This window comes from Oryza sativa, chromosome 5, assembly GCF_034140825.1.
Source record: "Oryza sativa Japonica Group chromosome 5, ASM3414082v1".
Taxonomy (NCBI): Eukaryota; Viridiplantae; Streptophyta; class Magnoliopsida; order Poales; family Poaceae; genus Oryza; species Oryza sativa.
Window position 1 is genome coordinate 21,642,347 of NC_089039.1, and position 9,619 is coordinate 21,651,965.

Below are 9,619 nucleotides of genomic sequence, written 5' to 3' on the forward strand. Positions count from 1 at the left end.
ACCTTGATCGGTCTTTCCTTGTAGGTCAGATTCTTTTCCAGCTCGATATTACCCAGGGGAACTTGCTCTTCTGGAACTCGAAGACATTTCTTTAACTGGGATACGTGAAACACGTTATGCACGTCTGCGAGACCTTCAGGTAACTCAAGCTGATAAGCCACTTCGCCACGTCTGGCGGTTATGAGGTAGGGGCCGATGTAGCGGGGTGCTAACTTGCAGGACATCCCAAACCTCCTCATACCACGGAGAGGTGATACCCGCAGGTACACATGATCTCCTTTTTCGAACTCAAGGTCACGTCTCCGATTGTCAGCGTAATTCTTCTGACGGTTCTGCGCTGTCTTTAATCGTTCTCGGATTAGCTTAACTTGTTCTTCTGCTGACTTGAGTATGTCAGGACCGAATACTAGCGCTTCGCCCACCTCATTCCAGCACAAGGGAGTGCGGCACTTTCTCCCGAACATTGCCTCGTTCGGCGACATCTGAATGCTGGCCTGATAACTGTTGTTGTATGAGAACTCAGCATACGGCAAACAACGATCCCAAGTGCCTTCGAAATCCAAGGCACACGCACGTAGCATGTCTTCTAGGATTTGGTTTACCCTTTCTGTCTGACCATCGGTCTGCGGATGGTAGGCCGTACTAAAATTTAGATCGGTTCCGAGGGCTTCGTGCAACTGCTTCCAGAACCTTGAGATGAACTGAGTGCCTCGGTCTGACACAATTTTCTTGGGACAGCCAAATCTACATACGACATGGGTCATGTAGAGTTCTGCTAGTTTCTTTCCATCATAGGTGGTTTTCACTGGCACGAAATGAGCCGATTTCGTGAGTCGATCCACGATTACCCAAATGGAGTCGTATCCGCTAGGGGTTCTTGGCAAACCGGTGATGAAATCCATTCCGATCTCTTCCCATTTCCACTCGGGAATCGGTAGGGGTTGCAGCAGACCAGCTGGCCTCTGATGCTCTGCCTTGACTCTTTGGCAAATGTCACACAGGGCTACGTATTCTGCGACATCTCGCTTCATTCCAGCCCACCAGAAGTATGCCTTGATATCTTGGTACATCTTCGTACTTCCTGGATGAATGGAGTAGGCGGACTCATGAGCTTTGTCACGACCGGAAATAACCCAACGGGCGTTCCTTACGTGCGTGCATTAATCCTTGTCCCAGGAGGCAAGGTACACCAAAAGTTGATACAATTCAGAGTTTAACAAGCGGAAGCGTAAATAGTTAACTTATTACATGGGCAGCGAAGGCCCAGCACACACAGAGACAAACGAGAAACAGCGGAAGACTAGGGCGACGACCACAGGCGCTTGACGGTAGGCACGAGCTAGACACCAAAGCCTTCATCCTCCAGGAACTCCTCTTCTGGGGTTTGGGAAAAATTGAGCAAGACTGAGTACAACCACCGTACTCAACAAGACACACCCACAAGTGCAGAATAAATGCAAGGGAGCACGAAGGAGTTATACGATAAAGGGTTAGGGTTGCAGTAAACAACATTTAAAGATATTTAGTTGCTCAAAGCTATTTTGTAAACACGATTCTAGAACTATACAATTTTATTTATCAAGGCCGTGAACCCACACGAACCTGCCTTAACCCAAGGCCTACGATGATTCGGACCGAACTGGCAACCCGACCCTGGGTCCCAGCTCGTCCCAAGCCAACCCAGGCCAACCAATCCACATTTTAGTTGTTTAAGCAAGTTTTAAGAATTAAAACACTAACTTGGGTACATTGCTCGGCTTGCCCATAACCGAGGGCGCGGCTATTCGAATAGGTTATACTCTGATCAGAGGTGTACATCTTTACCCACAAGACACATCTTCCTCACGTGCAACCACGTGCCACATACCACCACGGTATATAGACGGAAGACGTGACATAGTTTCTAACCCATCCTAGCCATAGACAAGAGTACCGACCCAATCCCACCTACGGCCGGAACCTCCGGGATAGGCAGGCAGGACTGAGCCCCTAGCAGCAGGACACCGGCCCTGTGCCATGACATCTCGACTACCGGGCCGCAGCTCGTGTAGCCTTCATTTGTCCTAGAGATGTCCATCGACCCCCGACTTCTTCCATCTCCATCCGTGTACTTTTGTTTATAACCAGACTGAGCCACAAACTAAGCCTTACCCACTAGACATGTGGAAGTACGGTAGTGCTTTGCAACAGAGGCCCGAAGACCGGTCCTTATATGGCCGAGGTGCTACTATCAAAACCATGCACCCCGAGCCCAGCCTAAAACCATTTTGGGGATTTTGAATAGAAGGAGCGGTGTGAAGCCAATTCCACAATGACCAAACCATTCCAAAGTGTCCAGGTGATATGAATATTCCCAAAGTCTAGAGTTGAAAAACCACCTAATGTTGCCTAATTAAAAGCGAAGCATCTACCTAAAATCATACTAGTGATACCATGAGTAGAGTGTCCACTAGTTGAGGTTTTGTTTATTCTAGGGTGAACAAGGTAATAATAACAATAACAATAGTAAGGTTATAACAAAGGTAAATAGGCATGGCTAAATAAAACAGTGATAACGCGGGAATTTAAATAAAGCGATAATGCAATAATTTAAATCAACATAATTTTACAAACTGGGATTCAATATGTTCAAAGATGATGTGACTTGCCTTGCTCGCTTTCCCAAACGTCGGCTTCAACCTCCACGAAGAGCGGATCTTCCGAAGCTGCAGCGTCTACACGACCAACGGAAAAGAAAAGGCTTTTACTCTAATAAACTCCATATAACAAGCAGAAACAAAGCACAAAAATGGGTTCTTGACTTCTTAAGGAAAAATTAGAGACTTGAACGGTCCAATTCCGAGTTCAAATGGCCAAGTTATGGCCATTTGAAGTTTATATGCTCTTTAAATGGATATTTGCGAATTTCTTCATTTAAATTTTAATTTAAAATCGGATTTATTGCGTCAGCCGAGGGGAGGGGCGCGCGGACCGGGTCCACGGGAGTGGGGCCCACGCGGCAGCCTCACGGTCCACGGTGGACCGGGTGCACGCGGCTTGCGCCGGCCGGCGCCGTGGGTCCCACGCGTCAGCCGCACCCGAGGGCGCGGGCGGCTGACAGCCGGGCCCCACATGGCAGCCGCGGGGCGCGCCCGAAGGCGGCCTCGCCGGCACGGCCGACGGGAGGCGGCGCGCCCGCGCCCCTATGGTCGCCGGCGGCGGCCATAGGCACGGCGGAGCGGCGGCCGAGAGAGGGGAGGGAAGGGGGAAACGAAATGGGCGGTCCACGGCTCACCCCGGGTCGACGGCGACGACGGGAACGGCGACCGGAGCGGAGAAAGGCGGCGGCGCGGCTCGGGTCGACGAGGACGGCGGCGTTCCGGCGGTCGGCGGGCGAAACGGAGGAGTAGACGAGGTCGGCGAGGACGCGGCGAAGCCGAAGGAGGCGATGCTGAAGCGGGAGGAGGTCCGGGGCGACGACGGCGGCGGACCGGAGCTCGGCGGCGACGGCGGAGAGAGAGGGCGACGGCGCGAGCTCGATTCCGACGGGGAGAGAGAGCGGCGAGTGGCGGAAACGGTGGAGGGAGGCACGGGGAGCGTTTATATAGTGTTGGGAGTGAGAGAGGGCGGCCGGAGGGGAAGGAAACCGGCGCGGCATTCTCGGGCTCCATCAATGGCGCCGGCGAGGTTTGCGGGGGCAAATCCGCCCGTTTGAACGCGAGAGAGAGAGGGAAAAATGGGGGGAAAGGGAGAGGGAATCACGGGGAGTGATTTCCCCCTCTTTATTGCGCGCGGGGACGGCGGGAGGCGGCGGGATTCGCGGCGGCGGCGGCGCTAGGGCACGGGCGAGGCGGCGGGAGCGGCGCGAGGTAGGGGATGACGGGTGGGCCCCACCCGTCAGCGAGGGTGGCGGGCGGGCCCGCCCGTCAGCGGCGCGCGCGCGGTGAGGGGGCCGATTGGGCCGCGGGGGAGAGAAGAGAGAGAGGGAGGGAAGTGGGCCGAGCCGGCCCAAGAGGGGAAAAGGGGGGGGGGGAAATACTTTTTAGGGTTTTTCTTTTTATAAAACATTTTTAACTTTGTTTATTTCTTCTTAATTATTATTTGTGCTCTGAAAATTCCACTAAAATTTATTTACACATTTTAGGCTTTTAGGAAATATACAAAAATCCTCCAAGCCTTATTCGACTTTTAACTTTGCACATTTTAATTGTTGGAGGCTTTCACATGGATTTTACTTATTCTATGCATAATTTTGAGGATGTATTTTAGAGTCGTTTTGGGACGCGACAAGCTTCCTTTAGGATGAGGTCTCTTAACTCCTTCTTGGCCGGTACACAGATGCGTGGACCGCACCAAACTGTGCCTTGATCGTCTATGGAGAAATTGGTGTCTTTCTTCTCATGTATTCTTTTTATTAATTCTTTTATCCCTTCGTCGTCTTTCTGAGCCTCCCAGATTTGCGACTCTAGGGTAGGCTGTACTGCCAAGCTGGCAGGGACACCTGACTGTACCACGGTCAGCCTCAATTTCTCCAATTCTCTGCACAGGCGATCTTGGTCAGGCCGTATTTGAGCTACATTGCAATAGGCCTTGCGACTTAGCGCATCAGCGACCACGTTAGCTTTACCAGGATGATAATGAATTCCAAGATCGTAATCCTTGATTAGTTCCAACCATCTTCTCTGCCTCATATTTAACTCGGTCTGAGTGAAGATGTACTTAAGACTTTTGTGATCGGTGTATACTTCACATCTGTTCCCTATTAAATAGTGCCTCCAGATCTTAAGAGCATGAATCACGGCTGCCAACTCGAGATCATGGGTGGGATAATTGACTTCATGAGGCCTGAGCTGCCTGGATGCATAGGCCACAACCTTTCGTTCTTGCATTAAGACACATCCTAAGCCTTGTCTTGATGCATCACAGAAGATCTCGAAATCTTTTCGGATATCTGGCAAGGTGAGAACTGGGGCAGTGGTCAACCTTTTCTTCATTTCTTGAAAGCTGTCTTCACAGGCTGCAGACCATTGAAATTTCTTTTCCTTCTTTAACAGCTCGGTCATAGGTTTGGCTAGCTTAGAGAATCCTTCAATGAATCTTCGATAATATCCCGCTAAGCCAAGGAAGCTGCGAATCTCTGACACATTCTTGGGCGGGTTCCAAGCAAGTACAGCTTCAACCTTGCTGGGATCTACTTCGACACCGTGGGAGGAGATCACGTGTCCAAGAAATGCTACTCGATCTAACCAGAATTCGCATTTCGAGAATTTAGCGAATAGTTGATGATCTCTGAGCTTTTCCATTATCAGCCTTAGGTGTTCAGCGTGTTCTTCCTCATTCTTGGAGTATATCAGGATGTCATCGATGAACACCACGACAAACTGGTCCAGGTATTCCATAAAGATTTTGTTCATTAAGTTCATGAAGAACGCTGGAGCATTAGTGAGTCCGAAGGACATTACTGTGAACTCGTATAGACCATATCGCGTTGAGAAAGCGGTCTTCGGAATATCTTCAGATCTGATTTTCAATTGGTGGTAACATGATCTTAAGTCAATCTTTGAGAAAACTCTTGCTCCTTTAAGTTGATCGAACAAATCGTCAATCCGTGGCAACGGGTACTTGTTCTTTATAGTTACTTCATTCAGGGCTCTATAGTCGATTACCATTCTCTCAGAGCCATCCTTTTTCTTAACCAGAAGCACTGGGGCTCCCCAAGGGGATGAGCTAGGTCGCACATAACCTTTACTCTCCAACTCTTCGATTTGTCTTTTAACTTCTGCTAACTCATTAGCTGCCATTCGGTAGGGTCTTTTTGCAATTGGAGCTGTGCCTGGTGCCAGTTCTATGGCGAACTCAATCTCTCGGTCTGGTGGCATACTCGTTAATTCTTCTGGGAATACGTCGGGATATTCACAGACTATAGGCACCGACTCCAAGGAGGTGACTTGTAAACAGGTTAGGATAGACCGACTTGCGGTAGGGGTGTTAGGGGTAAAGCGGACTTGCTTTCCTCCAGATCCTTGCAAAGTGATGGACTTTTCGGCACAATCTATCTGTCCTTTGTGCTTAGCCAACCAATCCATCCCTAGGATGATGTCCAAACTTTGCGAGTCTAGGACTATCGGTTTGGCTAGGAAGTCAACTTCCTCAATTTTAAGGTTAACTTCCGGGCATATTTGAGTTGCCCTTATATTCCTTCCAGGGGAATGTACTATCATTGGTACACGTAAATTTTGGGTTTTCCAACCATTTCTTTTCACAAAAGCTTGTGATATGAAAGAATGGGAAGCTCCCGAATCAAACAGAACTATTGCGGGTACGGAGTTGACAGAGAACATACCCATCACAACGTCTGGAGCATCCTGAGCGGTTTCAGCTTGAATGTGATTCACCCGGCCTCGACCAAAATTATTGGAAGCACATGAACCTTGTCCACTTGCTTGAGAGCTGGGACGAGACTGAGCTGCCGCTAGAGTAGGAGTTCTAGCAGTGCTGCCGTTAGCATGTCCTGAGTTGGTGTTGGTAGGATTCTGAGGGCACTGTCTAGCATAGTGACCCATCTGGTTGCACCAGAAACACTGAACTGCTGACGGTCCCTGTGGTGGCTTAAAAGAGGTAACACTGTTTGGCGCAGTATTGCCACTAGGGGCACGCTGCTGTGGCTGAGGTGCCGGACGGTTCGTCTGAGGACGAGGGGCGTAGCCTGGCTGGCGGTTAGCCTGAGTTACCGACTGGTGATATTGCATGGGTTGACCGTAGCGAGGGCGAGGTGCGCCTCGGGAAGAATTTCCCTGATGGTTAGACTTGCGTTTCTTGTATTCTTCGGTAGCCTCTTTTCTGGCATCCTCAAGTAGAAGTGCCTTGTTGATCATATGTTGAAAGGTGGGGAAGTCATGAGCAAGCAACTGGAGTCTCATTCCAACTGCGATCCCTTTCAAGAATTTCCTGATCTTTTTCTTGTCTGTGTCCACTTCCTCAGGGGCGTACCGAGCCAACTTGTTGAACATACTTAGGTACTCATTGACACTGCTGTTGCCTTGCTTAAGTCTGTTGAATTCTTCTTTCTTCATGTCAATAGTGCTTTCAGGCACATGAGCTGCACGGAAAGCCGTAGCAAACTCATCCCAAGCAATGTTAGTGGGTTCAGGGTGTGCATTGCAGTAATTCTCCCACCAATCTGCAGCAGGTCCTCTTAGCTGGTGAGAGGCGTAGAGTGTCTTCTCAACAGGAGTACACTGCACTAAGTTAAGTTTTCTATCCACATCTTTTAGCCAATCGTCAGCCTCGACGGGCTCGACGGTCTGAGAGAACTCTGGCGGACGAGACCTCAGAAAGTCTGTCAGCTTGGATCTATTGTTGCTCATGTGAGGGTGGCCATTTCCATGCGCATTATGCTGAAAACCGACTACGGCTGCGGCTAATCCTTGCAAGATTTGTGTCTGAACTGCCATTAAGTGTTGCATGTTGTTTTCCACATGAGGTGGGGAAGGGAGGCGTTCTTCTCTAGCATGGTGACTGGCAGTGCGGTGAGAGCGGTGAGACTGTTCCATTTCTGCATCACGGGAAACTGTGCGATGCGAGCGGTTGCTGCGGCGGGGTTGCTCAACTTCTGCGTTGCGGGAAGCAGTACGGTGCGAACGGTTGCTGTGGTGGGACTGTTCATTAGCTGACTCATGATTTGCTTCCGTCTCAATTCTACCTTCTTCAAAACCGAAGCGGGCTGGCGCACGAGCTGCACGGCGGGGGCGGCTAGCCATCTAAACTCCCAGAAGAGGGCGGGGTAAGAGTCAGATAAGCACTTAGGAGGGCAAGGAGCAAAGAAAATAGCAACTCAGATAGCACACACTAGGCATAAACTGGATTTTTTTTCAAATCATAAAAACACCTGATACAACGGGTGTGGACAAGTCACAGAGCTACGCCGAGCTTGACTGTGCGCACACCACCTAGGAGAACCAGACTACCAAACAACACCCACAACAAACACACGCACGCACTACCTCGCCACGACTCCAAAAGAGTTGGCGGCGGAACAAAAGGGCCTGACACACGGACGGTTGCTGAAGACTGCCTCCTCTACTCCTCGTCGGCCTGGCTGCCTCCTGTAATCGGCTCCTCAGTCGAAGAAACGTCGATCGGCTGGCGCGAAGGGACCGGCGGAACCTGTCGAGGGCCGGCAGCAGCACGGGCCGCTGGCGGTGGGGGAGCTGGGTAGTGGAAACGGAACACGGTGGAAGAACCAACAACACGCTTCCGCGCGGTACGGATAAAGCGTGGGCCACGGCGGGAGGAAGCAACTGGGGTGTGTTCGGGGGTGTAGGAAGGGCTAACTGGGTGTGGGTAGGGAGAGTACACTGGTGAGTACGGCGCACGCGAGCTGGGGGAGCGCGGGCCACTGAGAGTGCGGGCAGAGCCGCGGGAGCTGTGGGAGGACAGGTGGCTGGCGTGGCAGAGGCGGCCTGAGTCCCAGGAGATAGTGTCAACTGAGGTGACACCCTCCTCGGCCAGACGGGCCTCCAAAGCAGCGTAGCGGCGGGCAAGGGAGCGGTAAGCCTCAAGGAGTAGGTCGTGCTGAGTGGCCTGAGCCTCCGAAAGCTCAACCATGCGAGTCAGCACTGGCTGAGACTCGCTGTACGGACAAGGGTACCTGGCGTCTGAGTGGCCAGAAGGAAGGCGTGGAAGCTGCCGGAAGGCGGAGCCTCCGAGACGGTGGCTGTAGTCGTGGGCCAGGCGACGAAGCGCAGTCCAGGAGAGGTCCTGGTACGCGATCTGGAGAGTGGTCCTGGCCACGGTGAAGTGGTGGGGGCGAAGGCCAGCTCCGTGTATACCTCCATGGGGGTAAAGGTACATAGAGAGCTCACAGTGAGGGGGAACACGGTCCACGGAGTACCCCGTGTACTCGGGACACGAGAAGCCAAGGAAACGGGCGAGGTCACGAAGCTGAGCGACGTGGTGACCCTCACCAAAACCGTGGGAACTGAAGCTGGCGTTCACTGCCATCTACAATTTTGAAAGAGGGAGAAAGATCAGTAACCATTTTAGAAACAAACTATTGAAAATAAAGAAAACAAAAGAAACCTTAGCTTTTCGCAAGTAGTTTTGAACTTAGTATCCTTAGGGTCGTCCTAAGCGTTGGGTTTCGCCCTAGGGCCAAGCCTGTGCTCTGATACCATCTCTTGTCACGCCCCGAACTAGTACCGACCGGAACTAGCCCGTGACACTTCAAATTAACCTGTTAATCGATACCAGTCCCAGGAAACAGTGCTGGTATCACAGGGAGACAGAATATCACAGCAACAGAGGTCTCTTTATTATAGAGTAGAAGTACAGTCATGTTGGGCTGCGGACAGATCCCAAGCTCACAACTGCATTACAAAAGGAAAGCGGAAGCCAGGACTTGGACCAATCATCACAGGCGCGACTTGGGAACTAGGCCGAAACCCTAAAACTCATCATAGCCGGCTTGCTCCTGGAAAAACTCCTCATCAGCAGGATCCGCTTCATCTTCTTCAGCAACTGGGGGGGATTATTTATATAGAGCAAGGGTGAGTACGGGAGTACTCAGCAAGCCATGGGAAATTAAGTGTTTAATGCAGGCTTCAAGGGAAGGCTGTTGTTTTTGCAATTGATTTTATTT